This window comes from Elephas maximus, chromosome 5 (genome assembly GCF_024166365.1).
Source record: "Elephas maximus indicus isolate mEleMax1 chromosome 5, mEleMax1 primary haplotype, whole genome shotgun sequence".
Taxonomy (NCBI): Eukaryota; Metazoa; Chordata; class Mammalia; order Proboscidea; family Elephantidae; genus Elephas; species Elephas maximus.
In genome coordinates this window covers 71,568,790-71,595,661 of record NC_064823.1, presented here as the reverse complement: position 1 = coordinate 71,595,661, position 26,872 = coordinate 71,568,790, and positions in this window count along the sequence as shown.

Genomic DNA, 26,872 nt, shown 5'->3' with positions numbered 1-26,872 from the left:
ATTGTGAAACCAGAAGAGCAATCAAATAAAAAACAACTATACACAGAAATGGTGGCACTGTGGTTAAGAGTTCGGCTGCTAACCAAAAGATTGGCAATTTGAATTCACCAGCCCCTCCCTAGAAACCCTTTGGGGCAGCTCTACTCTGACCTATAGGGTTGCTATGGGTTGGAATTGGCTCGACAGTAAAGGGTTTTTTATGCACAGTTTTTCCTGATTCTTGACTTTGTTTCATCAGGAAATAAAAAAAAGAATGTATTAAGTAGTTACCAGTCTATGATTCCATAAAATAACCAGTGCAGTGGATATCCTCTCGTGACAACACTGAAGACTGACATGGATGTGGAAAAAATAAGGAAATGAATTGTCTGAATTTTGAATAAATATGTGGATCAAATAAACCTTTACTGAAAATTAAGTATAGTACAGTGGTTGTGAATATAGACTCTTAAGCCAGACTGCCTGGGTTCAAATTCTATTCCACCCCTTACTAGCCGTGTGGCTTTGGGCAAGTTACTTAAACTTTCTCTCATCTGTGTTTAGGGGAAACAATAGTATCTCTCTTATGAAGTTGCTGGAGGACTGAATCACTTAAAACACGTAATATGCTTGTCCTGTAAGTGTTTACTGTTTCAGTATATAAAGAGCAGCCAGAGGATTGAAGAAAACGTCTTAAGAATTACTAACTAATGATATACTATAGGTGAATTCTCTTTTTAGAATGCATTTCAGGTTTGAAGTTGCTTTCAAACTGCCTAGAGGTAAAATGTTGGTGTGACTAGTATTATTACCAACATTTTATCATGAAATTATTATTTTTAAAGGAAGAAAAACTTCTGTCTGAAGTCTCAAGAGTACATCTGGAAAAAAAACAAGTACTAACGTACTAAGAAGACAATCCCTGGTCTGGTTGCAGTAGCAAGCTCCACGCTAATCATTCAGCTGAGCAAACAAAACCCAGGATTTAGTTATTTTCCCAGAATCTGAATAAACAGCCACTTCCTTTTTAGTGGCTCTTTTTAAAGTAAGAAGGTCCACATCTCTCCTAATCATCACTTCACTCTCTGTTCCTATTTTAAAAGTTATGTTTTCTAGATTTTTTTCCATTTTAGGCCATGAAAAAATGCCATGGGGAAGGGGGAAATACTATTCATATTATGTAGGAATGTAACATGCTGTTATTAATATATAAATTTTAAAACCACAAATTAACTCGACAATCTATTTGGGGTCAGTGGTACACTGTCAGTAACATATGCAGAAACTCACTCACTAAAGATACTAGAGCTGGAGCAGGTAAAGAAACAATCAGGAATGTGGACAGCTCTGCAGACAGGCTATTTTCTCTATGTCTCTATGAAAGGTCACAGGATGTCCTTCTATTTTATGTCTCTGCACATCTGATCCATCCTTCTCTTTATTACCACCTGTCTTCTTTCACATTCTGGTAGTTTCATTTCCCTTACGATTTTGACTTATACATGAGCCACTATTATGGATTTGACCTTAACTTGCACCATCTCTGGATTCACCAAAAGCAAACCCAAACCCACTGCGGTCAAGTTGATTTAGACTCACAGAGACACTGTAGAACCGAGTAGAACTGCTCATAAGATTTCCAAGGCTGTAAATCTTGACAGAAGCAGATTGCCACATCTTTCTTCCATGGAGTGGCTATTGGGTTCGAACCACCAACCTTTGGGTTAGCAGCCAAGCACTTTAACCACTGTGCCACCAGGGCTCCTTGGATACACAATTTGGCTCAAATCCTAGCACCTTCTCAATTCAGATCACATTAGTGAAGAGAAGGGAATGAAAGAGGGGGATTTAATATCTGGGTGGCCCAACATATCTGAGCAATCTACAGATTGGTTGCAAATTATCAAACTATAGATTGATGGGTCAGGTATGCACCCCTGATTCACATGGGAGAGATTCCTTGGTACAAACCACCATCCCCACTGTTACTGTCAGGCTTTGAGCAGGGCAGCTTCCATTAAAAGGGGTTATGGGCAAGCAGGAATCAAAAATATACCCAGTAAACATACTCAAAGAAAATAGACCATATGCAGGCAACATTCTGTAATGGACACTATTTACTGGGTTTGCCCACTCTGAGGACTAGGGTCTTGAACACAAATGTCGGTTGAATTCGTATAGGTGAGATATTTTGTAGCAATATTTGATAAGATTAGGACTTAATAAATGGATCAAAAGATTTCAAGTGGAAAATAACTGAAATCATACCTTGAAACTAAAAATGTGTACTGTGTTGATTTAATGTAAATATAGAAGTTACAGCTGCAAATAAACAGTATAGTCCCAAACTACAAAATGGTTCCTAATCTCATTTAACTAATCTATTCCTAACACCTAGAGTCCACTTGTTCTGTAAAATTTTTACACACTGTTCTTGATTTTTTCTTTTGCTATTACTATTATTGTATGCTATCTGCTGATTCGCATTAACATCCCTAAAAGTTCTTATTAGGCTGGCTGCCTTCATGTTCTAGGCTGCTAACTGAAGCACATTCTTGATGCTCTAGATATTTCTTTTCCTCTTCACTAATGCAGGAAATCATGCTAATGACTCAGATACACCAGTTGCAATATGTCTTCTTCCCCTGCCTTGCTATGAAATATACATCCCTGGATTTGTTTGTTTGTTTATTTTTAATTTATGTGTTCTTTATTGTGAATAGTTTGAACTCACAGAAAAGTTTTTAGAACTGTACAAAATAATTCCAGAGTTCCTTCTCTGTCTCTGTATATATATTATATACATATACATATCAAAGAAAAGAAACCAAACCCATCGCCGCCAAGTCAATTCCAACTCATAGCGACCCTATAAGGACAGTGTAGAACCCCATAGGGTTTCCAAGGAGCAGCTGGTGGATTTGAACTGCCAACATTCTGGTTAGCAGCCAAGCTCTTTAACCAAAATTTTGTCTGAAGATACTCTGAAACTTGCTCTGAAGCACAAAGTAGATAACTTTAATGGAAGAAATGGTGAAATAAAAGAGCTGAACAGATTTCAAAAGGTGGTTAGAGAAGACAAGGTAAAGAATTATGATGAAATGTTCAAAGACCTGGAGTTAGAAAACGAAAGAGAAAGAACATGACTGGCATTTCTCAAGATGAAAGAACTGAATAGAAAATTCAAGCCTTGAGTTGCATTACTGAAGGATTCCAGGGGCAAAAAATTGAGTAACACAGGAAGCTTCAAAAGAAGATAAAAGGAATACACAGAGCCACTGTACCTAAAAGAATTGGATAATGTTCAATCATTTCATGAGGTAGTATATGATAAAGAACTGCAGGTACTCAGTGAAGATCTTCAAGCTGCACTGAAGGCATTGGTGAAAAACAAGGCTCCAGGAATCGAAAGAATACCAACTGAGATGCTTCAACAGATGAATACAACCCTGGAAGCACTTACTTGTCTATGTCAAGGGTTTTGGAAGACAGTTACCTGGTCAATTGACTGAGAGAGATCCATATTCCCATTCCATATCCCCATTCCAAAGGAAGGCAATAAAACAGAATGCAGAAATTATAGCACAATATCATTAATATCACATGCAAGCAAAATTTTGTTGAAGATAATTAAAAAAACATTTTGACCATACATCTACAGGGAACTGCCAGAAGTTCAAGCTGAATTCAGAAGAGAGCATGGAACAAAGGACATTATTGCTGATGTCAGATGGACCTTGGCCAAAATGAGAGAATACCACAAAGACGTTTACCTGTGTTTTATCAACTACCCGTGGGCATTCAACCTGTGGATCATAATAAATTATGAGTAACATTATAAAGAATGGGATTTCTAGAACATTCAACTGTGCTCATGAAGACCTGAACATGATTCAAGAGGCAGTCATTTGGACAGAGCAGGGGGATACTGCCTGGTTTAAAATAGGAAAAGGTGTGTGTCAGGGTTGTATCCTTTCACCTTACTTATTCAATCTGTATGCTGAATAAATAATCTGAGAAGCCGAACTGTATTAAGAATAATGTGGCATCAGGATTGGAGGAAAACTCATGAATAATATGCAACATGCAGATCACACGACCTTGCTCGCTGAAAATGAAGACAACTCGAAGCACTTAAAGACGAAGGCAAAGACTACAGCCTTCAGTATGGATTACACCTGAATATAAAGCAAATATTCTCACAAGTGGACTGATAAACAACATTATGATAAATGGAGAAGAAATTGAAGTTGTCACAGAGTTCATTCTACTTGGATCAATAATTAATGTCCACAGAAGCAGCAGTCAAGAAATCAAACGACGTATTGCATTGGGCAAATATGCTGCATCAGACCTGTTTAAAGTTTTAAACCTCAAACATGTCACTTTGATGACTAAGGTGCACCTGACGTCAAGCCATGGTCTTTTCAGTTGTCTCATATACATGTGAAAGCCGAACAACAACAAAATAAGGCAGAAGAATTAATTTGTTCAATTTGTGGTGTTGGGGAAGAATATTGAATATACTGCCAGAATAATGAACAAATGAGTCTTAGAAAATGTAGCCAGAATACTGTTTAGAAGAGAGGATGACAAGACCTTGGCTCACTTATTTTGGATATGTCATCAGAAAAGCCAGTCTCTAGGAAAGGTCATCCTATTTGGTAGAGAGTCAGCAAAAACAAGGGAAATGCTCACTGAGATGGTTTGACAAAATATTTACAACAGTGGACTCAAACATACCAACAGTCATGAAGATGACACAAGACTGAGCAATGTGTTGCTCCATTGTACATAAGGTCTTTGTTCTATTATACATAAGGTCTCCATGAGTCAGAGCCACCTTAATGGCAACTAACAACAACTATGTATATTGTTCATTCATTCTTGTATTGATGAACATGTGGGGCATTTTGCTTTGAATGACAATTATTGAACACGTCTTCTTTCTTTACATGTACACAGTTTCTCTAGGGATGAAGTTCTCAAAATGAACTCCACAAATCTTTGGGGCTCTTCCAAGAGTTTGCAAAGTCAAAATTATTTTCATAATAATACAAGGATATTATTTATGTTTTTACTGTGTTGACATTTGCACAAATAGTGCAAAGCCAGTGGTGGGTGAAATTGTTGACCCCTTAATCAAGGCAGTGGCAGCACTTCTAGTTGTCAACTGTCTTCTTCATCACTATGTACTTGTAGTTTTTTTTAAAGCTAGTGTTTCTTATAAATATCCTTAATGAAACAACAAAAATCATTAATTTTTAAATATCACCCCTTGAGTACACATCTTTTTTAATATCAGGTGTGATGAAATGGGAAGGAAGCATACAGCAATTGTGCTGTATATGAAGTACAATGGTCACCTCAGGGGAAGCATTTGTGCACGTTTGAGTTGAAAGTTGAATTAGGTGCTCTTTTCACGGAACACGGTTTTTCCTTGAAAAAAATGACTATGTTTATTCAGACTTAGCTATTTCCTAGACTTGGATATTTGAACAAATTAAGTTTGTAACTTTGAGGAAAAACAATTAACAATTTTTGTTGCCCATACAAAAAAATCAAGATTTCAAGTGAAATTTAGATTTTAGAAAATTTGTATCTACCAGCACGCACTTGACACCTTTCCAATATTGAAAGACCTTTCTGATAAGATCTGTGATGATATTAATTACTATGATTTTTTTCTTTATATTAGATAATGAAATGTGGTAACATTTGAAGATCAGCACAATTCAACAAACCTATATTTTCCAAATAACCAAAGCAAGATGCTATAAAATCATTCACGGGTAAATAAATCCCTCAAATTGCAAGATAGACCTATGAATTTTAATGTGACAAACTGTTTATTGCTAGGATTTCAAATTCCACATTGCAACTAACCTTTAAGAAATTAGCATATGCTGAGTTTTGGTGTAGTATCAAAAAGATTATCCACAATTGTCTGAAACAGCTATTAATATACTCCTTTCTTTACCAACTATGGATTTTCTTCATATGCTTCAAACAAAACAACACTATTGAAATGCAGAAGCAAATATAAGAATAAGAGATAAGAATCCAGCTGTCTTTGTTTAGCCAAACCTTAACAAAAAAAACCAAACCAAACCCGTTGCCGTCGAGTCAAGTCTGACTCATAGCAACTCTATAGTCAAGTCTGACTCATAGCAACTCTATAGGACAGAATAGAGCTGTCCCATAGGGTTTCCAAGGAGTGCCTGGTGAATTTGAACTGCTGACCTTTTGGTTAGCAGCTGTATTACTTAACCACTATGCCACCAGGGTTTCCCCAGACCTTGAAGAGGTTTGTAAAAAGGTTAAGCAATACCATGCTTTATTCCTTATGTGTGTTTATTTTGGAAAATATAGTTAATCTTAAATGTTATTCATGTTAACCTGTTGTTATTTCAAAATAAATTAATATTTTTTTATCAATTTTAAGTTGTAATATGATAGATATAACTCACATAAATATATTCGGATCCTCAATAATTTTTCAGAGTGTAAGGGGGTCCTGAGGTGATAGAATGAGAGAATTTTACAAGGCTAATGACTTACTCATTGCAAATAACTTTTTCAACGATATAAACAGAGACTATGCATGTGGATCTCACCAGGTGGAAAACACAGGAATCAAATCAACTACATCTGTGGAAAGAGATGATGCAAAAGCTCGACGTCACCTGTCAGAACAAGGCCAAAGATCAACTGCGGAACAGACCATCAATTGCTCATTTGCAAGTTTAAGCTGAAGTTGAAGAAAATTAAAACAAGTCCACGAGAGCCAAAATGTGACCTTGAGTATATCCCACCTGAATTTGGAGGCCATCTCAAGAATAGATTTGATGCATTGAAAGCCAATGACTGTTGTGGGAAGACATCAAGAACATCATACATGAAGAAAGCAAAAGATCATTAAAAAGACAGGAAAGAAAGAAAAGACAAAAATAAATGTCAGAAGGGACTCTGAAACGTGCTCTTGAATGCAGAGTAGTTAAAGTGAACAGAAGAAATGATGAAGTAAAAGAGCTGAACAGATTTCAAAAGACAGCTCAAGAAGGCAAAGTAAAATATTATAATGAAATATGCAAGGACCTGAAGTTAGAAAACCAAAAGGGAAAAACACACTTGGCGTTTCTCAAGCTGAAAGAACTGAAGAAAAGAATTCAAGCCTCAAGTTGCAATATCGAAGGATTCTACAGGGAAAATACTAAACAATGCAGGAAGCATCAAAAGAAGATGGAAGGACTACAGAGTCACTGTATATTCCACTGATGATATTGAGTTTTCCCTTGTCTCTTTTCACAGATGTAGTCGATTTCTGTATTCCATCCAACAAGGTCCACGTGTATAGTTGCTGTTTGTGTTGTTGAAAAAAGGGATTTCCAATGAATAGGCCGTTGGTCTTGCAAAACTATCATGGGATCTCCAGCATTATTTCTGTCACCAAGGCCGTATTTTCCAACTACCAATACTTCTTTGTTTCCAACTTTCACGTTCCAATCACCAGTAATTATCAATATGTCCTGATTGCATGTTTGATCAATTTCAGACTGCAGAAGTTGGTAAAAAAACCTTCCATTTCTTCATTTTTGGCTGTAGTGGTTGGTGCATAAATTTGAATAATAGTCATATTAACTGATTTTCCTTGTAGGGGTTTGGATATTATCCTATCACTGACAGCATCGTACTTCAGGATAGATCTTGAAATGTTCTTTTTGATGATGAATGCAATGCTATTCCCCTTCAAAATTGTCATTCCTGGCATAGTAGACTATATGATTGTCCGATTCAAAATGGCCAGTACCAGTCCATTTCAGCTCACTAATGCCTAGGATATCATCATTTATGCATTCCTTTTCAGTTTTGACAATTTCCAGTTTCCTTAGATTCATACTTGGTATATTCCATGTTCCAATTGTTAATGGATGTTTGCAGTTGTTTGTTCTCATTTTGAGTTGTGCCATATCAGCAAATGAAGGTCCTGAAAGCTTGACTCCATGTCATTAATGTCCACTCTATTTTGAGGAGGCAGCTCTTCTCCAGTCATCTTTTGAATGTCTTCCAACCCAAGGGGCTCATCTTCCAGCACTATATCAGACAAATGTTCCCTCATGCACCTGTCAGTTTGTTGTGCTGTGGGAGTCTTGTGTGTAGCTGTGATGCTGGAAGCTATGCCACTGGTATTCAAATACTAGCAGGGTCACCCATGGTGGACTGGTTTGAGCTGAGCTTCCAGACTAAGACTAGGAAGTAGGACCTGACAGTCTACATCTTTGACATTATCTAGTAATGTGAAGATCTGCATAACCTATATCTTCACAAATTCATTTCCAGATTTAATCATGGCTCAGCCAAGTTGACCCACAATCTTAACCATCACAAGCTGGTACACTGGAGACAGCACAGATGGAGAGAAGCAGCAGCAGAGAAACAGTAGCAGCAGAACCAGGAGACCAGAGTGTGACAGCACTGGAGCTGACCCAAGGAGCAAGAAAGTTGAGTATCTACAGCAAGTGGCTTCCTCGCAGAGTGGGGTGCCTCAGGGCATTTATCAATGGAGCTAAAGGGCTTTGGAACATTTGTCCCAGCAGGGCAGATGTAAGCAATGAGGTCCCAGGGGCTGAGAGGCCAAGGAACCAGGAAGCAGAACCTGAAGAGACAAGAAACACAGGAAGCAGAGCTGCCTCAGTTTCAAAAGGTAGGGCCTTGACCTCTGGGTCTCAAAGAGTGGATCACGGCCTCTGGGGTTTCAAAGAGTCAGATCTTCGCCAATTCGGTTCCGGAGTATGGGGCGGCAGTTCATGAATGCCAGCAGAATGGGGCCAGATTGCTGCCCAAAGCTGAGTCAGGGCTGCAATGCCCAAAAGGCAGAAGGATGGGAGCTGGTGAGGCTGAGGGGATGGGGTCGCCACCACTCAGATGGACTAGTAGAGTGTAGCCACCCAAAGCCAGGGGAACAGAGTTGCTGTTCCAGTAGGCCTGGAAGGCAGAGCTGAAGCCCAGGGCCTAGGGACCTTCACTCAGAATCCAGACAGAGTGGCCAATACTGTGAGTCTGGAAGGCAGGGCCATTGTGTAAATGGTCTCAGAGAACAAAGGATTATTTTCAAGTATTGAGGGCTAATATAGTGTGTTCTGCTGACTTGCTTGGAACCTGTTATCCCTTCTTTCCCTCCAATTTCTCATTTGTAATGGGAATGTCTAGCTTGTGCTTGTCCACCTTTACACTTTAGAATCTGATAACTTCTAGTCTAGATTTTACAGACGAAGAGGAATTTTTGGATTTTGGACTTGGAATTGATTTAAGACTTTTACTATGTATGATGGGGTAAATGTGTTCTACCTGTGTCAAGGACATAAATTTTGGGAAGGGCAGTAAAGGGTGGAATGTTATAATGTTACAGGCTGAATTGTGTCCCCCCAAAATGTATATTAATTTCACTAGGCCGTGATTCTCAGCATTGTGTGATTGTCCACCATTTTGTCATCCGATGTGATTTTCCATGTGTTTTAAATCCTACCTATTTTTTTTTTTTTTATATATATATGTTGTCAATGAGTCAGGATTAGAGGCCGTCATGTTAATGAGTTAATGAGTCAGAACTCAATCTACAAGATTAGGTTGTGTCTTAAGTCTATCTCTTTTGAGAGATAAAGGAAAGAATAGAGCAGAGAGACAGGGGGACCTCATACAACCAAGAAAGCAGAGCCAGGAGTAGACATCCCTTGGATCCAGAGTCCCTGTGCTGAAAAACTCCTGGACCAGGGGAAGACTGATGACAAGGACCTTCTCCCAGAGCTGATAGAGAGAGAGAAAGCCTTCCCCTGAAGCTTTGGACTTCTAACCTCCGGGTTTGTGAGGCAATAATTTTCTCTTTGTTAAAGCCATCTCTTTTTAGTATTTCTGTTTTAACAGCACTAGATAACTAAGGTCAATTCTGAATACCATTTAAGACAGCTTTAATACAGTTTAGGTTCCAATAAATGTCTTTTATTTTTATTATTAAATTTTAAAAATTCAAAATGATTAAAGCCTTGTTGAATAAGTATACATGGTAAAAATGCGAAGAGAAATTAAATTTCATTAAACATTTTATTAATAATTAAGTCAAATAATTAATTGGTATCCTAGACAACCAATAAATTGAAAATACTATATAATCTTCCTGTGTAGCTACAATATATAATTATTCAGGGAGCTTATACACTGATTAAAAGAGGTGTAATGATTAAAAAACATGTGGTCTATTACCAGGTAAAATAGGTTTGGGATTAATTCTACAGCTGTTTGATATTTAAAATGAGTGTGTAATTCAGTATATTAAAGAGTTTTTATGTATCTATCTACAATAGGAAACTCTTTAAGATTTCTTAACATTAAAGTATGATGCAAGAAGGAAATAGGAAGAAATTATACTAATTCTCTCAGAGGAAGACATTATAATAAGCTGAATCATACGATTTTTAATTTTAAATTTATGGGCTAAAAGGAATGAAAGCACTTGAGACCAGATGGAATAAGATAAGATTATGATTCCAACAGGGAACCTTTTGGAGATCTATTTTACAGATATCATATCAAGACCTCATGGAAGAAATGGCCTTTCAATCATATCTTCTGAAGTCAAAGAGAATTTTATCATGTCTCTTGTATAATGACATGTTAATGTGATTTCCCTTGACTGATATAATTCTAAGAGAGTGATTCATTTTCAACACCAGTTCTCCCTCATTATGAGACTGATTTAATTTGATATTTATAATTAAAGTCTGTTTTTCAAAATGGCAACTGTACTTGTAAGAAGAATGAATCTTGTCTCATTTAGAGGAGAAGATTTCTTTGGAAAGTTAATAGTCCCTGAACTCTGCATCCACTAAACTAAACTTTGGACAGATGCAGAAAAGAGTGGTGGTGGTGGTGGTTGTAGATGACCCTCAACTCATCAGAACTCCTCCCATTATTCTTGCCACCTCTGATTCCACTTCTCGTTTCGAGTCATGCCATGTCAGCAAATGAAGGTCTTGAAAGCTTGACTGCATGTCATTAATGTCCACCCTATTTTGAGGAGGCAGCTCTTCCCCAGTCATCTTTTGAGTGTCTTCCAACTCGAGGGGCTCATCTTCCAACAAATAATTTTAAATGTATATTGTTCTAAGTGAAAATTATAATGTATAAGATCTGTGTATTAGTAAGAACTTGTTGTTGTTAGGTGCCATCGAGTTAGTTCTGACTCATAGCGACCCAATGCACAACAGAACGAAATACTGCCTGGTCCTGAGCCATCCTTATAATTGTTGTTATGCTTGAGCCCATTGTTGCAGTCACTGTGTCAATCCACCTCGTTGAGGGTCTTCTTCTTTTCCGCTGACCCTGTACCCTGCCAAGCATGATGTCCTTTTCCAGGGACTGATCCCCGGAGAATCCCTGTCCAAAATAGGTAAGACGCAGCTTCACCATCCTTGCCAAGGAGCATTCTGGCTGGACTTCTTCAAAGACAGATCTGTTTGTTCTTTTGGCAGTCTATGGTATATTCAATATTCTTCGCCAACACCACAATTCAAAGACGTCAGTTCTTCTTCGATCTTCCTTATTCATTGTCCAGCTTTCACATGCATATGATGCGATTGAAAATACCACAGCTTGGGTCAGGTGCACCTTAGTCTTCAAGGTGACATCTTTGCTCTTCAACACTTTGAAGAGGTCCTTTGCAGCAGATTTACCCAATGCAATGCGTCTTTTGATTTCTTGCCTGCTGCTTCCGTGGCTATTGATTATGGATCCAAGTAAAATGAAATCCTTGACAACTTCAATCTTTTCTCCATTTATCGTGATGTTGCTCATTGGTCCAGTTGTGAGGATTTTTGTTTTCTTTATGTTGAGGTGCAACCCATACTGAAGGCTGTGGTCTTTGATCTTCACTGGTAAGTGCTTCAAGTCCTCTTCACTTTCAGCAAGCAAGATTGTGTCATCTGCATAATGCAGGTTGTTAATGAGTCTTCCTCCAATCCTGATGCCCCGTTCTTCTTCATATAGTCCAGCTTCTGGTATTATTTGCTCAGCATACGGAATGAATAGGTATGGTGAAAGAATACAACCCTGAAGTACACTTTTCCTGACTTTAAACCAATCAGTATCCCCTTGTTCTGTCTGAACAACCACCTCTTGATCTATGTAAAGGTTCCTCGTGAGCTTACACATAGCTTAAATTTACCTGAATAAACTGCCTGAAGTAGTGGCAGAAACAGATGTTGATAATAAGCTGAGACCACATATAGTGCCCAGACCAAAGTTATCTGAAACTCTAAGACCAACCATCAAGGGATTGGCCTCACAGTACAGTGAAGATAGATGAGAGGGAAGCCTCCACGTGCAAATGAAGCGGTAACACCACCACCACCTCTACAACCACCTCTACCAGTTCCACCCTGCCCCATTCTGCAAGGAGAGCCCAACAACTGGAACTAATAGTTCAGGGTTGTGGCTACAACCTCGGAAATCACATACACAACTGAGAGAATAAAAACATTCAGCAAGTCACACAAGGTGGATAACTTCACATCTCACTTCTCAGATGATTCTACAAGGAACACCCAACTATTAGCAAGTCTGCCTACAAGCCTAGAAAATCCCTCAGACTGTCATTGCAGTTCTTGCCATGTTACAAGAAGACTGAGTAATCCAGAAGCTAGAAAAAAGTTGTAATACTTCTCCTTTTTTTGTTCTCTGGAAAAGTGGTAAGAGTGAGGTAAGAAATGCATAAATATATATATATATATTTTGCCATTGTCCTCGTTCTAATTTGTGTTTTAAAATAACCTTGAGGAAATACTGTCCATCAGGGAGGAAATGACTAGAAACTAAAATGTTGTCTGTATCATCTTGCTAGTCAGAACTCAATTTCAATGTCACCCCTTGGGGTCTTCTTTGACTACACAACTGAATGGAGTCCTACAGTCACTCTCTAGGCCGTCATCCTATTTTAGTTCTCTGCAGAGAATATATCACCATTTAATACTGTTCTTGTCTATTCTTTAGAGAGTGAAGATAGTATAGAAGTTATGAGTGCAGATCCTGGGATTAGTTGTGTGAATCGAAATCCTGGCTCTCCAGCTTGCTAGCTACGGGCAAGACTCTGTGCCTCAGTTTTCTCATCTGAAAATTGGGAAAATATTTCTACCTACATCCCAGAGTTTTGGGGAGGATTGCACTGGTTGATAAGAGTAAATAACTAGATCTGGGACTGCGGAAGCACTTGATAAGTGTTAAGCTTTCATTATTTATTTGCTTGGTATCTATGTTTCCAGCTAGTCTGTTCACCACTTGTCTGCTTGATCACACAGTAGGGGGAATGATGTCTGTAACACATGAGGTTTTCAATACATATGTGTTAAAAAAATAATAATAATTAATATCAATTAGGGTTTTGAGATTGAAACCCAACTCAGTAGACTGATTAAGTTCCAAACTCAACAGTTCGTACTAAATGTTGAGTATCTGCTATCCACAGTAGCCAAGAATACTAACTCTACGACATTGACAATGGTTTCCCTTCATTTCCTGAAATATATGAGTGACTGAGCAAGTCAAATCCATCCCACAGCATTTGGACCACCTCAGAATCAAGGTTATAAGTCATGTCTTCTTTGAGTCTCACGCTTTCTCTTCAAGTTATTTCTTTGTACCTCATGACTATTTCTTTTCCACTATTATCTTCCCTTTCTAAAAAAAGTTCTAGTAATGGAGTTTAGACCACAATGCTCCAGGACTACTAAAAGGTGTGTCAGTATGTGTTTGCTTTACACAAGCTCTCTATGAACCCTAAGATGCCTTCAAATCTAAGTTGCCCTTTTCTCAGTCAGTGGGGCCAAGCAGGTTTTATATAACTCCAAAGAAAATCAGAGATTCAATCAGAATAAAAACCAGTGTTAAAATATATCCATCTTCTCAAATGATAGGATTCAAGGTAGTTACATTATAATACCCTCTCCATATTCCAGGCCCTATAAAATGCTTTATTCACTGGTAGACTAGACTTGAGGGCCATCTCTTCATTCACAGCAGAGATCATTTTGTGGAGTTGCATAATAATATTATTGCAGAGGGTCTAGAAGGCAGAGGAATAGGGGATGGTCATATTACACTGATATAGGAGAAAGTGACAGAAAATCATGGGAAACCACACACCACAAAGATTCTTAAAAAGACAGAGAACCAGAATAGGGGAAGTCTGTGTCTTAGAGAAATAAGTCAGATAGGAAACAATTGCATCGGTGAAACTTCCATGGGCTAGGATTTTAGTTATCAGATAGTTACAGTAATATTATTTAGTCCACATCAGTATTATGTGGACATGCATAACCTTAAGTTAACTTGCAATGGTACTAACTCATTGCCGTTGAGTCAATTCCAATGCATAGCGACCCTATTTTAAGACAGAGTAGAACTGCCCCATGGAGTTTCCAAGAAACAGCTGGTGGATTCAAATTGCCAACCTTTTGGTTAGCAGCCAAGCTCTTGTGGTACTACTACTCCATAAAAACCAGCTAGGGTTCTTCACGGTCATTGTGAATATCTCCTATACTCTAGACTTAATCCTCTGCTTTTCTGAATTCTCCGTACAGCCTCTCATGACTTGCTTAACAGTCATTTATTGAAAGCCTGGGGACAGTAGTTGTTCAGTGGTAGAATTCTCGCCTTCCATGTGAGAGGGCTGAGTTCAAATCCCAGTCATGCATCTCATGTGCAGCCACCACCCATCTGGTAGTGGAGGCTTATATGTTGCTATGATGCTGAATAGGTTTCGGAGAAGTTTCCAGATTAAGATAGACTAGGAAGAAAGGCCTAGTGATATACTTCCAAAAATCAGCTAATGAAAACTTTTTTGATCATAGTAGGCTTATCCATGGGGATGGTGAAGGGCCAGGCAGCATTTCATTCCATTGTGCATAAGGTCACCATGAGTCAGAGGCCAACTCAATGACAGCTAACAACAACTGAAAGCCTACTATGGGCCAGACACTGTCCTAAGCACAACTTTGCCCAGAGTTCAAATTTTAGTAAGAGAGACTGAAACTACATCAATTAAGCAATCGTATAATCTCACGTAAAACTGAAGCTATGATACATACTGTGAAAGAGAGGGAAATGGTACTCTGAGAGCATATAAAGGGTTTGGGTAGGTCAGGAAGGCTTCTCTGGGAAAGCAAAGCTTAAACTTAAAACTGAAGGATGAATAGATGTTAAATGGGTAAAATAGTGGGAGGAGGGGAGAGAAGCAAGTAGCCTTCAAGGTTGGAGGAAAAGCATGTGCAAAAGCCCTATGGCAGGAGAGAGCACATGGAGTACAAAGGACTGAGAGAAGGCCATGTTCACTGCAGAGGAGAGAGGAATGGGGCATGGTGTATGTGATGAGGCAAGGGAAGTGTGTAGAAACCAGATTATGCAGGGCCCTGTAAGTCTCAAAGAGTTTTTACTTTATCCTAAGAGCAATAGGAAGCCTTTGAAAGGTGGTATTCTACATCTTCTTAGTGATTATGTTATCACAGCTGTTCCCTTGTGCATTTAATGAGAAATAAAATTGGATGAAATCTGGGGAAAGGGAGTACAGAAGCAACTAGGGGGACCTGAACAGCTGCAATTGGAAACTCCCAATCAAGTTTCCTATGAAAACTGGGAGTGCATAGGAATGTGCTTGTGATGGTTAAGACTGTGTGTCAACTTGGCTGAGCCATGATTCTCAGTGGTTTGGCAGTGGTATGATGTTGTGATCACTTCCATGATGAGATTTGATATAATGTGATCACCTCCATGATGGGATTTGCTGTGAGAAGCCAATCTGTTGAAGGGAGTTTCCTTGGGCATGTAGCCTGCATTGAATATAAATGGACATTCTCAAGGCTCCTGGGCTTTTGCTCACTCTGCATTCTGCAACTGGCCACCATTCATCTGGCTTCTGGTCCTTGGGACTTGAGCTAGCAGCTTACCTGCCGGATTCATCAATCTTCACAGCCTGTGAGCAAGAGCCCTGCTCTCTGACCTGCCACTCTTGAGTTCGTCAGCCCCTGCAGCTACTTGAATCAGGAGAAGCCTCTATCCTGACACACGGACCTGAGACTTTCCAGCCTCTTAACAACCTTGATATAAATATATATATATATGTACATATATATATGCTTTGCTAGTTTTGCTTCTCTAGAGAGCACAGCCTAAGAGAGTCTTAAGCCACAATTCTGTGGGTTAAAACTTCTTGGATGCAATCCTTGGATAAAATCCATAGAGCTTCCACAAATCACACCTCCCAGACTTTCCTTTTCCCAGCTGTCTGGCCATTTGAGGATTTTCTTATGTTCAGCCCTTTGTCCATCACAATTACAGAAGTAAAATGAATAGCAATAAGAAATTGATTTAAGGTCTGCCCCAGGGTAAAATAATGATTCATTGACGTTTGTAGCATTTTATTGTAAGTATGGTGGAAATGATTATTATCTTTAATGGTGAACTGAGTAATTGATTATTGATAAATGAGTGCTCTATTCAAGTCAGGATCCATCTTACATCACCTAGAAAAGGATGATGTTCCTACTCTTTTAATGACCATTAAGTGGTAAATAAGGAAGTGGAAATGTTTCATAACTTACATATTAAGTATCTTTGGTCATTTAACCATTTCTCCAATGAGAGCAATAAGGCAGCTGGGGGTAGGTAGCAGACTTAAGGAGAGATCAGTGACTGTTTTTCAGAGTTTTATTGAAAATGCATTATAGATTGTCTTGCTTTTAACATTATTACTTCATTGAATAACAATATATGAGTAGGCTATGGGGAAAATTTTAAAATACAGCCATGCAAGGCTGTATGTGACAGGATAAGAATTACATAGTGAAAAGACTTCAAGAGAAAATTTCAGTCTCACTCCCACGCCCTCTACCCAATGCAAGTGGAATTGGCTGTTGAAAAAACAGCAAAATGAATAGAGTTCGTCTTGTGTCCCATTTACCGCCTTTCTTTGTGCCCCTTCACAGTTACCTACCTGAACCATATGCTGTCCTTTTACTACTCAAGGTTCACTGCCACACATGACTGCCACATCACACTGAGGCTTATAATTCACATGAAATTTCCCATGTGCCATAGTCATTCCTTCTGCCATTACAATTCCCTATCACAACCTCCATTCCTTCAGTATTTTGCTCTTAGTCAAGCCTTAAGAAGAAAGCAATGCTATTTAACCAATTCATACTAACATGCAAATAACTTACCATTTAACCTGTTTTGAGGTGGCTTTATAGGGTTGCTATAAGTCAGAATCAACTCGACGGCAATGGGTTTGGTTTTGGTTTTCATTTTGATAGAGGATACCAGTATATGTTTAATACATTTCCAATAAGAAGAATTTCAGGTGATTTTCCAAAGTGAAATGAAGAACCATGGGACCATGTTTTGAGGCAAGGGCACTTTTGCTGTGCGTGGTTGTCGGGGGTAGAATGAAATGGTTAGGAGGAGCATGGACCTTGAAATTCAACAGTCCTGGGTTCAAATCTTGGCTCTCTATCCTACTAGCTGTGTCCCTCAAAGCCTTGAGTTTCTCTGTAAAATAGATGTTACTATCTCATGAGATTATAGTGGCAATTAGACAAAAATATCTATGGTTCCTAGTACAGGGGGAAAAACAAATAATCATCTTTTAGAGACAGACAAGTGGGTTTCAAAGGCATTCTAACTAAGACCATCTGTATTTTCCGATAAACCCAAAGGAAAAATGAGTGGGCTAACCAAGAACTTAGTAAGGAAGGAAAGGCCTGCTTAGAATTGAAATATCTGAACATGGCAGTCCACAGAGCAACAGCTCTTGACTTCAAGTCTAATCTGAAACTTAGCTTGAGAACTAGGAGCTTTTTAAAGGCATTGGTTTGGTCTTGACTCCAAAAAGTAAGGTCATTAATACAAGCTTATTAGCATCTGTAACATTATTTGAGAGGTCACTCAATATCCAGATATTTATGTCAACCACAGAATGATTCTAGGTGAAGTAGCATAATTTCATTTTTTCACAGGTCAAGATGGTGCAGTCATCAAGAGAGCAGTTTCTTTGAAATACTTTGTCTTATCCAGCATATTTCTACCTACCACTTGTCTTCTGATACTTTTAAAGATCTGCAGTATTTCCGAACCATTCACCCAGGCCCTAGCAACTTAAAATTTTTGCCACCTACTTTCCTTTCCCTCCCCCAACCCTAAACTGAGCAACTGTGGTTGCAGCTTTGGTAGCTGTCTTCACCCTAAGCCCTTCTCCCATCAATCGCTCCCGAGGTCCGTGGTAAAAAATAAGGTTTGATTGGGGTTGGAAATATCAATTTAGTGCATCTTCTCTAAAACCATTTCTAGAAGAAAAAAAATTAATTTAGTGTTCCAAATATACCAACTCTTTTAAAAGTGAAAGGAGGCAGAATTTAGCCATAAATTCATTACTCCTAACCCTTGACCCCAGAGCTGCAAGCCACCTATATATCATACAGCACAGAGTCAAAGTTCAGCATCCCTTTAAATCATACATAGCAGTAACTCTTCTAATTTGTCTATTGAAAAGAGCCACCAATCTCCTTTAAATTAAAGAGGAGGAAGCCCATACTTATCATAGCTCTACTGCCATGCAGCCTTCTGTACTGAAGCAGGGAATGAGCATGGAGAGGTAGTGGGAGAAGTAGGGAATGATGAGAACATTGGCAGTTGAGGGGAGAGTGGATAAAGGCATTGCATTAAGGTTGTTATATAATATTGAATTCCCTTCCATCATATTTATTCAAGGAACTTATATTTAAATTATCCCATATATAGCTCTAGAATTCTATAGAGGTGCCCAGCAAAAGATCCAGGGGAAGGTTAAGCAGGTATAGTTAGTGCATATACTACAACTAGAACAAATTTGCTTTTATCCCTTGGCATCCATATGTTAGATAATACTAGGAAAAAATTAATATCCTGTTTCTAAAAGTTATATGAGACTCAGTGATATAATGAGCTGGGAGATTACTTGTGTGATTCAGCAACCAAAAAGTTAAACAAAGAAAAAAGTGTATAATGACCTTTAGGACATCTAAATATATATATATTTACTATTCTTTGGCTATCAAATTCGATATGATAAAAATCATAAAAGAACAGATAACATTTATCAAGTGCTTATCATGCTCTCAGCACTTCCCGAAGAGCTTTACATTGATAAGTCTCATAACACAACAAGACCAGGTGATATTATGATCCCCACTTTACAAACAGGAAAACTGAGGCTCAGAGAAGTTAAGTAATCTGTCCAAGGTAACACAGTCAGGAAGTGGTTAACAAGATAGGATAACTGCTGACACAAACAGCCTCAAAATCTTACTGGCTTACCACAGAAGAAGTTTATATCTTATACCAACTCTATGAAGGTATTTAGTAGATACCTTTTACTGGGTAATTCACGGACCCAGAGTTTTTCCATCTTGTGGCTCTATCTCCAGAACCTCACAGACCTCTGCTAGATTTCTTCATCTGGTCATCAGATAGATAGGAGACTATAGAGGAAAGCCGGGGAGGCTTTTAAAAGCTAGACTTTGAACTGGGATTCATCACTTCTGCCCACATTCCACTGGCCAGAACTCAATCAATGGATGTGTCCACCTGTAAGGGAAGTTGGAAAATGTAGTATAGCTGTGTGCCCAGGAGGAAAGGGAAATTGGCTACTTTCCAGTCTCTACCAGCATGATAAAGAGCCCTGGTGGTGCAATGGCTAAGCTCTCAGCAGCTAACCAAAAGGTTGACAGTTCAAACCTACCCAGTGGCTTCATGGGAGAAAGACATGGCAATCTGCTCCCTCAAAGTTCACAGCCTAGAAAACTCTATAGGGCAATTCTACGGTACCACATTGTGTGGCTATGAGTTGGCATTGACTCTACGGCAACTAACAACAGCAACAACACACCAAATGATAAGTCTTAGAGTTATTTTCTATATATGGAGTTAACTTGTCTCCAGGCATCATGAAATAAGCCTTATAAACTGTGAGCTCTGGGTTGACCATTTCACTGATGAACAGGGTAGGGTAACTGCTGAAACAAACACCTTGGATAATCCCTACAATGGTTAATTTTGTGTGTGAACTTGACTAGGGTGTGGTCCTCAGTGGTTTGTTCAAACACTAGTTTAGTTGGTGTCAGGGAGTAGTTAAAACCAAAAAAAAAACTACACTTGTTGCTGTCAAGTCAATTCTGACTCATGGCAACCCTACAGGTTACAGAATAGAACTGCTCCATGGGATTTCTTGGCTGTAATCTTTACAAAAGCAGATTGCCAAACCTTTTTCTGTGGCACTGCTGGATGGGTTTAAATTACCAACATTTAGGTTAGTAAAAAAAAAAAAGAAAACCAAACCTGTTGCTGTCGAGTCAATTCCAACTCATAGTGACTCTATAGGACAGAAATTCAAGCTGGATTCAGATGAGGATTTGGAACCAGGGATATCATTGCTGATGTCAGATGGATCCTGGCTGAAAGCAGAGAATACCAGAAAGATGTTTACCTGTTTATGCAATGGCATTCGACTGTGTGGATCATAACAAATTATGGATAACATTACAAAGAATGAGAATTCTAGAACACTTAATTGTGCTCCTGAGGAACCTGTACGTAGACCAAGAAGCAGTCATTTCAACAGAACAAGGAGATACTGTGAGGTTTAAAGTCAGAAAAGGTGAGCATCAGGGTTGTATGCTTTCAATGTACCTATTCAATCTGTATGTTGAGCAAATAATCCAAGAAGCTGTACTACATGAAGGAAAACAGGGCATCAGGACTGGAGGACAACTCATTAACAACCTGCTATATGCAGATGACACAACGTTGCGTGCTGAAAGTGAAGAGGACTTGAAACACTTACTGATAAAGATCAAAGACCACAGCCTTCAGAACATATTACACCTCAACATAAAGAAAACAAAAATCTTTACAACTGACCAATAAACAACATCATGATAAACAGAGAAAAGATTGAAGTTGTCAAGGATTTCATTCTACTTGCATCCACGATCAACACCCATGGAAGCAGCAGTTAAAAAATCAAAAGACGCATTGCATTGGGTAAATCTGCTGCAAAAGACCTCTTTAAAGTGTTAAAAAGAAAGGATGTTACCTTGAGGACTAACATCACTTCCTATGTATGTGGAAGCCAGACGATGAAGACTGAAGTATTGACACCTTTGAATTGTGGTGTTGGAGAAGAATACTGAATATACCACGGACTGCCAAAAAAATGAACAAATCTGTCTTGGAAGAAGTACAACCAGAATGTTCCTTAGAAGTAAGGATGGCAAGACTATGTCTCACATACTTTGGGACATGTTATCAGGAGAGATCAGTCCCTGGAGAAGGACATCACGTTTGGTAAAGTAGAGGGTCAGTGAAAAAGAGAAAGACCCTCAATGAGATGGATTGACACAGTGGCTGCAACAATGGGCTTAAGCATAACAATGATTGTGAGGATAGCACAGAACCAGGCAGTGTTTTGTTCTGTAGTATATATGGTGGTTGCTATGAGTTGGAACCAACTTGATGACACCTAATAATAACAACATAGGACAGAGTAGAAATGCCCCATAGGGTTTTCAAGGAAGGCCTGGTGGATTTGAACTCCTGACCTTTTAGTTAGCAGCCATAGCTCATCATTACAACCAGGGCTCAACCACTGCACCACCAGGGCTCAAGTGCAAACTCTGTGCCACCCAGGGATCCAAGGTAATAACATGTGACTAAATCAGTTAGCTTTGGGCACAGCAGAATACCTTCCATAAGGCAATCTAATGTAATGTAATCAATCAGTTGAGGTCATGTCAATGTAGGATGGATCCTAAACCTAATCACTTTTGAGTTATAAGAAGACTAGAATAGACACTGACACACACAGGGGAAGACAGACAACATGCGAGGATCATCTATAAGCAACGGAACACCAAGGATCACTGGCAGACACCAGAAACTAGGAGAGGCTCACAGAAGAAATCAACACAGCCAAGACCCTGGTTTGAACTTTTAGCCTCCAGAACTATGAGAAAATAAATTTCTGTTCTTTAATGTCACTTACTTGTGTTATTTCTGTTTTAACGGCAGTAGGTAACTAAGACAATTCCTAAGAACTTTGTAGATGTGCATTCATTCATATATTCATTCAAAGCTTATTGAACACTTACTACGTGCTAGGCAAAATATTCATTCATTCATTTATTCAAAATTTATTGAGCACTTACTGCATGCCAGGTCCGGAGTTGAGGCAGCAGCAATAAACAAGAGAGAAACAGTTCCAACATGGAACTCACATCAAACAGCCTTGAATTGTGCTTCTTACATAAGGCACTTTACCACTATCTACAGTCACATGCTACGGTATGTTTTAGTTACTGTACTTTCAACTTCTGTTGTTTTACTTGAATACATATGGGAATGCAGGAAAGCAAATGTTTATTATGTAGTGGTACTTGCTGAAATATCTTGAAAGTATGAAAATCTTGTTATGTTAAGATAACTTTGAGAAGAGCTAGATGGTGCCCAGCTACCTCTACCAACCATTCTGATCAGGGCTACAAAAGATGGACCCTGATAGAAGGGGAAAAAAACATGGAACAGAACTCAAATTCTTAAGAAGTTCAGACTACTTGAACCAGTTAAGACTAAAGGACTCCCTGAGACTATCACCCTGAGATACTCTTTAAAGCTTGAACCAAAACTATTCCCTGAGGTCACCTTTTAGCAAAATAACAGATTGGTATACAAAATAAAGGATATTACCTGTAAGTACAATAAATACTCCATTAAAAAAAAAAAAGCATATATATGAGACCAAAAGTTCCTCAATTACTCTAAAGAAAAGATGAAAAGATAAGGGGGCAAGGAAAACTAGAGTACTGGAAATGGAACAATCAGAACATAAAGAGAATGTTGACACATTATGAAAAATGTAAATAATGTCATGGAAAAATTTGTGTAAAAATTGTCAAATAGGAATGTTATTTGCTGTATAAACTTTCACTGAACACAATAAAGTAGTGTTAAATAAATAAAGCTACCTTTGGTACCTTACACAGCATCTAGCATGTGAATAAATTTTGATGTCATGGAGAGAGCACTAGACTAGGAATCACATGGTGTAGGTTTTGTTCTGGTTCTGGCACTCCATGTATAAATTGGGCACGTTTTCTCATTGCAAAGTGAAATACTTTGAATGAAACAATTTCCCAGATCTCTTCCATCCCTGAAACATAAACTTAACATTTAGAATTCTTTTCAGCTAATGGAAGCTACACTGGACTGCGGATCAGAAGATGTGAGTTATAGCTACAGTTCCCCAGTTCCTTGCAGAAGTCACCCAAACTCTGTGGTTCTCAGTCTAGTCAGTGGTTGTCATGGATTGAATTGTGCCCCCAAAAAATATCTGTGAACTTGTCTAGGTCATGATTTCCAGTATTGTATGATTGCCTACCATTTTGTCATCTGATGTGATTTCCCTATGTGTTCTAAATCCTATCACTGTGGTGTAATGAGATGGATAAGTGGCAGCTATACTGATGAGATCTACAAGATTAGATAGTGTCTTAAGCCAGTCTCCTTTGAGATATAGAAGACAGAAGTGAGTAGAGAGACATAGGGACCTCACACCACCAAGAAAGAGGCGCCTGGAACAGAGTGCGTCCTTTGCACCTGAGGTTCGTGGGCTGAGATGCTCCCAGACCAAGGGAAGACTTATGCATCACAAGGGCCTTCTGCCAACAAAGAGAAAGCCTTTCTCTGGAGCCAGTGTCCTGCATCTGGACTTCTAGCCTACTGAACCGTGGGGGAATAAATTTCTCTTTGTTAAAGGCATCCAGTTGTGGTATTTCTATTATAGCAACACTAGATAACCAAAAAAAAAAAAAGGCAGGCGTAAATGAAAAATTTGGAGCATTATGAATACCCTTTCAAGATCTAATATCCTATTACTATTATGATATGAGTTGGATCAACTTGATGGCAATGGGTTTGGTTCTGGGTCTAGGAGCCCTGTTGGCACACTTACGCACTTGTCTGCTAACGAAAGGTTGTCTGTTCAAACCTACCCAGTGGCTCAGCGGGAGAAAAATCTGGTGATATGCTCCCATGAAGATTACAGCCTACAAAGCCCTATGGGACTGTTCTACTCTGTGCATGGGGTAGCTATGAATCAGAATCGACTTGACAGCACGTGAAAACAACATTATGATACTAATGTCGAACACTAAAAGATCAGCTAACTGCCTCAGAGTTTAAATTCGTACAGCCGAATCCTAGATAAGGACCCCTGAAGATCTGAAGGAGGCAATACACCTTCCCTGTGCACCAGGAATAGCTTTCTTCCCCTATCTGATCATTTTAGGCATATTTTTTCCAGTTTACTCTGCTAATTCATTTACTTAATAGTTACATTACTCTGGACCTTCAGCTTCTTCCCCCCAAATTAGAAACTACTTCAGAGCAAGGTGATTCATAAGAGCCTAAACAATGGGACTGTCTCTCTTAATATTTCCATTTATCATTATGTCATAGTTATTTAAGTCTTAATCAAAACAGGAAAAAACATAGTCTTCATTACAAGGAATAAAAATGTACTGATGCTCTGGAAATCAAGAGGTTGCGGACAATTTAAATTCATAAAGTGTTTAGTTCTGTAACAAACATTGAGATCGATTGTTAACAAGACCAGCTGTATTTGTAAAACTGGCTGTAGAGTTAGTGAAATAAAAACTGCAGTGTATCTGAGGGCCCTAAAAGAAAGTTTTAGACAGCATGGATATAACTATGGTTATTTTACCAATAAACAGAAGATGTGAACATTTGTTTGAAAGTGTCCGCAACTGTGAAAATAAACCACGAAACTAGAGATCAATTGTTTCCAAAAGGAACTAGACAGAGAGAAACCCATTGCCGTCAAGTCGATTCCAGCTCACAGCAACCCTATAGGACAAAGTAGAATTGCCCAATAGAGTTTCCAAGGAGTGCCTGGTGGATTTGAACTGATGACCTTTTGGTTAGCACCAGTAGCTCTTAACCGCTACACCACCAGGGTTTCCAGAGAGATCTTTTTCAGAAAGAATCCAGAATAAGCCAGAATCACATTGCTTTCAGATTCTCCAGGATGTTGTCAGAACATGGATTTCTTTGGGGGGAAGGGGGTAAAAGGACGGCAGGCATTCTTCAGTAAAGAATGAAGAATTAAAAGTCTCAAGGCCAAAGGTCTGTGATGCCTTCATTCATTATTTAAAAACAGATTTCTTTAAAATGAAAGACTGCAATTCAAGCATTATTTCACCCCAACCTAACATTCTCCGGGTTCACTCTACTGGTTGTCGGTGTGCCTGAATCAGGCTATTACTCCCTGCCTGGCTGCACTGGCTCCAAGGGCCTGAGGGAGATGGAAAAGTCAACAGCGGTAAGCACATCCCTTGTGCATTTTTTTTTTCTCTTCTAAGTGCATAAATCCTGCAGAAACCAGTACCTGCTCTTGTTATGGCTTCCAAGTCACACTCAACAGACCCTTATCCTATGAAAACTGATAAGAAGACTGGGATAACCAGTCTCTAAACTGGTGATGCCCAAAATGAGAGAGTGCAAGAAGAAAACATTAAAACTTTGTATTTATTCTCCTCTAAAATGTAAGAAATTATTCTTTACCAGTATATGGATGGTACATATAAATAATATATATTATACTTAATATATATTACACTTAATATATATTATACTTAATATATATTACACTTAATATAATATAATATATATTATACTTAACATATGGGGGGAGGGAGTGTCCATCAGGATTTCAGCTAGAAACAGAGGTATCCTCAAATGGTATAAACTAAGGACAGCTTAATAGATGGACAATTGACAAAGATTTTGGGCCCCCAGGTCTAGTAATATTCCTTAGAAGCAAGAATGGTGAGACTTCAATTCCCTTGCTTTGGACACACCATCAGGAAAGAGTAAGCACTAGAAAAGGACATCATGTTTGGTGAAATAAAGGGTCAGCAAAAGGAGGGAAACCCCCAACGAGATAGACTGACCCAGGAGCCAAAACAATGCACTCAAACATACCAAAGATTATGAAAATGGCACAGGACCAGGCAATGTACCGTTCTGTTATACCTAAGAGTGTCATTAGTCGGAGCCACCTCCATGGCAACTAACAACAACAGGTCTAGTAAAAAGCTACAAAAGAGTGTGCATATGAGGTCTAGGAACTACTGGAAGAAGCAAAGGCAGGGTGTCACCAGGACCCGAGAGAGCGGTATGAAGGAGGCCATCCGACAGGAGTTGTGGCATTCAACAGAGGGAGTCAGAAAATCCACAGCAACTGCTAAGGGTGGCAGCCAAGGAAACAAATACCCTGGCCTCACTCTCTCCCATGCTCCAGGTTTCTGCCAAACCCAAGTGAGAGATCAGAGCAGTTTACAACGAGGCTGCAAAGAATAAACGGTCAGTTCTAAGGAGATTGAGAAGTGGTCAAGAGTCATTTCACATAGGCATTATTTTGAAAAATTGAAGGAGAAAATAGAAAATGATTCCCATGCAAATGAAATATTATGGACAAAAGGACTTGGTAGATTTGGAACTGGAAATATTTTAGCACCGCTGAGAAACATTGTAGAAATGGGACAAAACACACAAGAAGGCTGAAAGGTAGTGAGGCTCAAGATTGCAGCAATCTTAGTTTGCCAGTCTAAAAAGTCGAGCCTTTTCTGTGAACTGTTTTTTACTGAAATCTTAGAAGTCTACCTCCATTTACTTGAATCAGGTACCTCAACTAGAAAATAAGAACTACTGGTCATATGCTATCACACAGAATCAATAG